Source organism: Pezoporus occidentalis, unplaced genomic scaffold (assembly GCF_034315485.1).
Source record: "Pezoporus occidentalis ecotype Australia unplaced genomic scaffold, CSIRO_AGI_Poc_V1 ctg32, whole genome shotgun sequence".
Classification (NCBI taxonomy): Eukaryota; Metazoa; Chordata; class Aves; order Psittaciformes; family Psittacidae; genus Pezoporus; species Pezoporus occidentalis.
This window is the reverse complement of record NW_026915158.1, coordinates 3915535-3923339: the sequence shown is the minus strand read 5'-3', so window position 1 is coordinate 3923339 and position 7805 is coordinate 3915535. Positions and strand designations below refer to the sequence as shown.

The 7805-nt window shown below is 38.9% G+C and overlaps 1 long non-coding RNA gene across 1 annotated transcript; it reads right to left on the bottom strand.

Moving 5' to 3' along the window:
- Window positions 1-264: 264 nt before the first annotated feature.
- LOC134168710 (uncharacterized) lies at window positions 265-2915 on the bottom strand. Its single transcript, XR_009966641.1, has 3 exons — window positions 2830-2915; window positions 2340-2405; window positions 265-385 (listed from the first exon to the last, which is right to left on the bottom strand). It is a non-coding gene; the product is annotated as an uncharacterized LOC134168710 (long non-coding RNA).
- Window positions 2916-7805: the final 4890 nt, after the last annotated feature.

Here is a 7805-nt window from a genome sequence, read left to right as displayed (position 1 = left end):
TGGAAATTTCCTGATTTCAGTTGTATTTTCTAAGCTGCTTTCAGAGGCCTTTGAGCATGAGCAATCTAAAGGGAGAAACTGTGATGGTTAATAAAGGACTGCAGCTGTTAGCACCAGCCTCACACAGCAGCCCTGCTGTCATCCTTGAACTCCTGGCATCTTTCATCACCAGCCTCCCAACCCTTCTTTCTCTTGAGATCATGAAGCAAAGGTAGCTAAAAAAGTGATGTGGGAGAGCAGGAGATGAAAAGCTGAAACCACCTATCAATAACAAGTTCATGAATCCTTATGGCCCCACAGGAAGACAACTTCATCTTCCATAAAAATACACGGGGAAAAAATGTTAAGAAAACCCATACAAGTGACCCAGGCTCATTGAGGACACCTGCAACAGAAGAAATCATTAACCCCAGGTCTTCTTGGTCACTGAGTAGCCCCTAACCAGCGAGTCCTTTTCCTCCAAATTGTGCAGAGAGGAAAAGGTGGAGGAAGAGGGTTAGGAAGTAGAAATATCTGTAAATTCATTATCAATGGCAGGTAGAAAAAGTTTCTGACGGCGGACATCAGAAGAGGATTTTTAATGCCACCTTTTTCAAAGAAAGTCCACTTGATACACAAAATGGGTGCAACACGGCACTAATATTGCTTTTCTTTTTTGCCAGAGTTAAAAGTCCTATGAGATGATGCTTAATAATAAGGTAAAAAGGATTACCTTCCCGTTTCCCAGTATGTTTGTTCTCCCCAGCCACACTCTGAGTCAATATCACAGGTTAAAAACAAACTGTACACTTCCTCCTACCTTCAAAGCCTCCTTTAGAAAACATGATCTTTCAGGCCAAAGAACAGATGAGACGATTCATAGTAAATAAGTCTAAAACCAGCCTGATTTTGTTCAGTCCATGTCCTTTCAGCTGTGACAGCTGATGGTAATAGTTAGTGTAAACTGTGCCACTGCCTCAGTGCTAGATCTGCATTTTGCAGGCTGGAATGCTGAACTGACAAACAGGTTTTGCTGCTTGCCATGTGCTTCTGCATTTGCTCATCCATCTGGATTGATATGCCTAGCAAGAGATTAGCTCAACGGGCCCTTGATCCTTTGCAAAGGCCTCTAGGCAGTTCCGTCTCACACACGATAAATAATAAATAACATTAATGGAATGCCAGGAATGTCATTAATAATTTTCAGATATGTAATTCATATTTAGAAGCATTTCAGACACTGTAAAATCCTCAAGTACCAATGACATGGATATGCTTGTCTGAGTGTGTAACGAAGAAACTGTGGCCACTAAGAATGTATCTCTATTGTCAGGGTTTTTTTGTTGCTATGCCTTTTTCTTCTAACTTGAGTCTAATTAGAACTGATTGAAAACTTGCCAGTTGAACATTGCTAAGAACTGAGCTTATAACTTAAAAGCTCATGGCCATGAACAGGACTACTGAGGTTGTTCAAAGCTAATTATATCAATACAAGTAGTCTGTGCAAATAAGGAGAGTTTAGAGCTAATAAATGAGTCATTGCATACGGTCTGATCATGAAATCAATTCACAGCAAATGGGTCCATGGAAACATACATAAATACTATACAACAATCTGTATGGAGGACAGTCACTAATGAAAGATCAGGGCAGGGAAAAACATCCCCACAGAGAAGGCTATTAATGTTTCTATGTACCAATGAAATATAAAATGGCACTGGAAGTTGTGTGTATTATGAGGTGAACAATCAAGTTTTGCTTCTTCCTGTACAATTTAGTAATAATTTGTCCCAGACTATTAGAAGCTCCTTCTTAACTTACTGAAGTTGAGCAGTAAGATTTCGCAAATAAAATCTCAGTTCTTCATAAACACTGAACCACCTCAGCTGATGCAAAAACATTATTTTTCTTCTGTCATCTTCTTCATGTTATGAGAAATAAGTCTGGCACTCTGCAAATGAAGAAAGACAAAGCCAGTTTTACAGGTTTATTCCTGCAAAGTGGTGGACAATCCTTGTGATTTTGGACACTTAAATAAGTCCACAGCTAAAATATTTTTTATGTCCAGAGTGCCAATATTTTATGGATTGAACCCAGTGGCAAAACTTTGGCAGCAGCATGAAGACTGGAAAATTTTTGTGCCTGGAAAGAACCTGCTGACAGCTGAAGGGAGTTGGGGCAGGACTCCCTCTGAAACAACAGGTATTTAAATGCAGTCTTCCCTCGACTAATGTCTACATTCACATTGTAGTCAAAGGAGATTATCAATACAATCAATGGTTTTCAGTAGGTTTGCTCACCTAATTCCCTTTGACATGGTTGTTGTCAACCCATATGTAATATATTCCTGACATACATACCATTTTGCCACTCCAGGAATGCATGGGTCTTCAGTAGTGTGTGGGTCCTGTGTCACCTCTGCCAGCCTTATAAAGATGTTTTGGATACTATAAGGCATCTTAGGTGGCAGAAGGCACCTAAGTTTAGGTGCAAAGAAATCTAGATGAATTTTCAACTGGATGAAAAATAGTGGTCCACTTTAGGGTGAGTGCTAGTACTGCATGATGGAATTTCAAAAGAAATCCCCTTCTAGAAGAACAAATTTCATTTTAATTTGCAATAATTTTAACACCATTAATCCTTGGAACATTTCCAGAGTACAAGATTTTGGTTCCTAAGTGCTGTTGCTGGCCATCGTTTGAAACACCATAGGGTATTCAAAAATTCTGCTTAGAACTTGCAGACAAGACATAGGGCTTTTGGGAGACCTTTACAGTTTCAGAGAGGGTTTGATTCAGTCTAAATACAGATTCCTTTCAACTGTCCTTGAGATGCCTTAGCTTACCACACCTGGCCTCCATCTGCAGCTCCAGGTAACACAGGTGTCCCAAAGTTCTTGTGATGCTTCTGCCATGTGTGTGGATTTCTTGCATACATTAGAACATGACAAATAGCACCAGTCACTTATATTTAGTCAATTGAACCAACGAAGACCACTACAAAGAGACAAAATATAGATGGAGGAATAAGCAAGAAAAAACATAGGGCTTTTCCTTGAGCACTGGATTCGGACCACAGCTGAAATGCCTCACATTAATCCACAACTGTTCGGTACACCTCAGATAATTAGCAGGAGTAGTCTGGCTCTTGTTTTTGAGCTTCTTTTAGAAACAGTCATTACAAGACTTAAAAGAGGATAGGCCCAATTTCATTCACAGTAGCTACATGCTGTTGAAACTGTCAGTCTCAAATTTGTAATAGGTGCTCCCCATTGCTCCATCTCTCCACACTCCTCTTTTTAGTAAATGCATTTGCCAAAACACTGTAATTCACATCAGCAAGTAGGGCTTTGTAAATTATTTTAACAGCTTTTCAAATTATTTTTAACTGGTGCTTGGAATCCTGCAACTGTACAATGCTTCCCTTAATAAAACTATGCGTACGTAAGAAATCAAATTGATAACAGGTGCCTTGAGCTCTGTAAACAGTACAGATTCAGTAATCCTCCAAAGAAGTTTTCATGTATTTGCATTCCAGAAAAGTGTGAAAAGGAATCTCTCCTTTCTCCTCTTTTTGCATTATCAACCTTTCAGGAGTTTGTTTTTTTTTCTCCTTATACTGAAACTATTTTTCAGTGTTAGCGTGTCACAGCATAAAAACACAGCATTAGATTAGCAATCATCAATATGGTTGATTGCTTTGTTTCTTTTGTAGGGTACTAGAGAGGCAACAAATGGAAAAGACAATCAGATTCCACATATAAAATATTACAAAAGTTGACAGTGTTCTTATTACTTAATACATGCAGCATGACACTAGGATTGTGATATTTTCTTATGTTTTATAATCTACATCGTGCCACAGAATACTTTAAAATATAATAGAAAAACAAAGTAATTTTACAATATTTTAAATGCAACTGCATAATGTCACATGTACTTTAGCATGTGTGCAGCAGATGTTTTCTTACATTGAATATAGGCTACTTTCAGAGGAGTATAGGTGATGAATGACAGGTTTTGCTGAGTTCAGTGCTTGAAATACAACTAATGCATCAAAATGCTCTTTCCTTACAATAGGTAGATCTGACCTTTAAATCTACAGTGTTCGAGGGTCTCTCATCCTGAAGTCCTTATGAAAAGAAAACCCAGAAATACTCTGATTGATAGCTGTCATAATGATCCACTAATATTTTTAGGACATGGTATAAAAGACCACAAAGGCTTTTCCACTTTGACCCAACTTCCCTAGAAATCATCTGATGTAAGATCAGGTAGGACACCAAAGTTAAGGCTTTTAGATATTTTTTACTTCTAAGGTACGTGAATGGGCTGGTTGTCAAATTTTCAGTATTTGGTCATTGAAATCTTTCATGTTATCAAAGCCCAGGACATTTTTCATAAATGCTCCTAAGCATTCAATCCCTTTCTCATTTAAACATAGTCATGTTAACTTCAGTTCCAGGGCATCACACTGGCTCCAATGCTCATGTTAATAGTCATCTGCCCAAGCTGCTCAACAACCACTGCAGCACCAACTGACCCTCTGACTTTATACAGCTTCAGAAGCTTTTCCACGGTATACCCATTTTGAGGAGGGGAAAAGGACTCACTCTGAATTACACCAATTTCAATGGGAATTATGCCACTTAGATCACAGGGAATGGTGCTCTTTTCAAAGACACAGTGTCTGCTGTGAGAAAAACATGGATAATTCTTGGGGGGAGCATGGTTACATTTTTCAGTTTTACACAAGGAGGTTGGTATGGAAATGTAATTGAAAACATAAATAATAAATGTATTACTGGCACAGGATTTAAATGTAGTTTCTCAAGTAGTTGGCTCACGCCTGTGGGAACAGCAGGGTGGCATATTTTTCATGTGGTTTAAAATCCAAGCTGTTTTAAATATTACTGAGCACCAAACAAAGTAGTAACTGAAGTCCATTAGGCTTCCTAAGAATTTCCTTCTTGGATTGTACCTGGGACTAGCCAACTAAAACCACACTAGTCTACTCATCCTTCTGGAATTACTTAGTAGATTTCTAGGCTTTCTAATGTGCTCATTTCTATACTATGTGACAAATAACAAGTTTATTCTTGTAACACAGACCAAACCCCTTTAGCAAACACATCACTGAGGTTCAGAGGGGCTTGTTTAAACCCTATAGGAAGTCAGTAGTAGGACCTGGAACAGAGGCTAGATCTTCTTAGGTCTAGACTTGTATGTGAACCAGAAAGCAACTCCTATTTCATCCCTTGATGACTAATTCATTAGCATAAACTTTTCCCTTGTGGTGGCCAATGAAACCCAAAAGACAGGCTTATGACTTGTCTCACTGGATTCTACTAACTACCTGGTAAATATTTTCAGTACCAAGGGCCTGAGAAAGAAAACTGAATCCAGCCCCACAGCAGCAGCAGCACAAAAGTGGCTAGCCACCTGTGAACCTCAGAAGGTTCAGAGGCTCATCATGAAAACCTACCAAAAAGTCCAGATATTTGTACAAGTTTATCCAAACGATCTGAACCCTCAAGAATGCAGACACAAGCCTCACACGAGCAGACATTTTAGTTACTTTTCCATTTGTTTCTGCTTTCTTTTATGCCATAAATGCAACAAAAACTGCCTTTGTTTTGGGTTTTGGTTGTGGGTTTTTTTCACTTAAGAGCTCTAAGTGGAGCCAGAAGCACCACACAGACTTACATTGAAGTGATGTGCAGGAGGGGCCTTATCAAAACTCATCAAGGTTTGGTTTGAATTTCTAAGTGTATATATATGCTTGTGCATGCACACATAGGGGTGTAACTTTTTTCTCAGTCCATATTTTCTGGCCCATTCAGAGGGGATACTGTTACAGTTGATTGCCTGCAGCCCTCAAAGGTGAGAAGGTAGCCACTTGCCAACCCAACAGGTTGCTATTTGAACATTTTTCATTAAGCACCAAGAATCTCCATTCAGAAATTACTTTCAGTGTTTGGTTGCCTCCATAAACAAAGGAAATTGCAGCTACCCAGGGTCGATGTAGGAGTGTTCAGTATGTTACTCACTCATTCGTCTGTCTGGGAGGGGATGCTGCTGAATGTTTAGGGAGTAACTGCTGATGCAGTTGTTAGAATTGTTATTGCTAAGTCATATGCTTTAAACCACCACTGAATTAGTACTATTCATTCACTCTTTATATGTCAGAAAAGGGTCCTATGAAAAGGCCTGTAATGATGGATGCAAGTAGGACTATTTCATTACCTTTTTGGGGTAATGGAAATTACCCCAAAGATTGCAAAATACTATCTACTACACAGAGTACTAATTTGCCTACCATTGTTGATATGAACTATCATAGGTCTTTTCTTTGCTTGCTCTGTTATTTTGGCTGTTTATTCTCCTCTGTCACATCCTCCACAATAAAAACTGTTTTTTCAAGAAAATTCAGAAAAATATCCCACCTTTGGGTACTGGACACTTGAGAATCCCACTTTGACATTCTTCAAAGTGGGTTCACAGATGAACATTTGCTGTTGCACTTCAGCAGTAACTCAGGTCCTAACCAACAATGAAAGGGGAACCAAAGTGGAGCACTGGCTTTCAGCTTCTGCAATCCACAAGAAAAGAGAGAGAATGAAAATTCTTCCTCCTGCTTTGGACCAAAGAAAGCCCTAGAGGTATCAGCATGGCTATAACTTTTGACAGTGTTGCCCATGGATGTGTGATTACTAAGTTGGCACCATACGCTGACACGGTTTTCTTAAATTTTTTCTTGTTTTTAATAAAATACTCAGTCAATGTCATAACCTTTTAACCCTTTGCACCTTTAAAGGGTGTAAGTTTATAAAAGTGAAGAAAATAAACACAAGTTTCAGAAATGTACATCTCATCCTGCTAAGTAAATGTGCAGACCAATCTTTCTTAGATTTTCAAATAGAGCTGGTTTTATTCAAAAATTTTGAACTTAATAGCCTTAACACATTGTATGAAAATATTTGCTCAGGTTCATTGTTCACAAGCCTTTTCCTTTCACCCTCCCTCCTCCTGCCCTACACTTTCTCTGCTTAACTAAACAAGTAGGAAATTAACAAAGTCTGCGACCTAACAAGTGGCAATTCATAAATTCATTAGATTAAAAAAGACTAGTAACATAGCTATTCCTTTAATAGGTTTCCTTCCAATCTCTAATTTACATTTCTGTCTGCCCTGGCAAAGATATTACTTCGTTAAAACTTTTTTTTTTCTTCCCCTAAATTAGAGAAATGTTAATGACTTCTCTTATTTATTGCTTCCATATGCAAGTAGTTATCTTTCTTGCAAATGGAAATGAGACCCAAAATTGCAACAAATGGGGCCAAGCTGCTGAGTGCATATGTTCCTTTTTGGAGAAAGTACACATGCCTGATCAAATTAACTTTAACCTCTCTGTCCATTGAGCAGACATCCTCTAATGTGGGGGCTTTTAAAACTGTTCTCGTTAAATTTATTTTGAATCGCTGAGAACACTCTATCACGGTTTCAGCAAATAACCTATGATAATATTAAACACCTGGGAAGCGCGGTACCCAGGGGACCCTGTGCTGCCGTGTTTGACCCATGACCTCCGGCAGTGAAGTTCGGCCCTTGTGATCCACTCGGATTCAGACAAGAAAGCTATTCTGAGGGAAAACACCTGCTCATGAGGGCTGACCCCAAGCCAGTGCACGGTTGAAAAAAGTCAGCTGGGTAGAAAAAGACCAGAGCCCCATGCAGGTGTTTCCTACAGCACCAAATGTCTAAGAAACAAGGGAAAATAAAGGATAATGTGGGTAACAGTTAGGAGTTCCCTCAGCTGTTTATTTG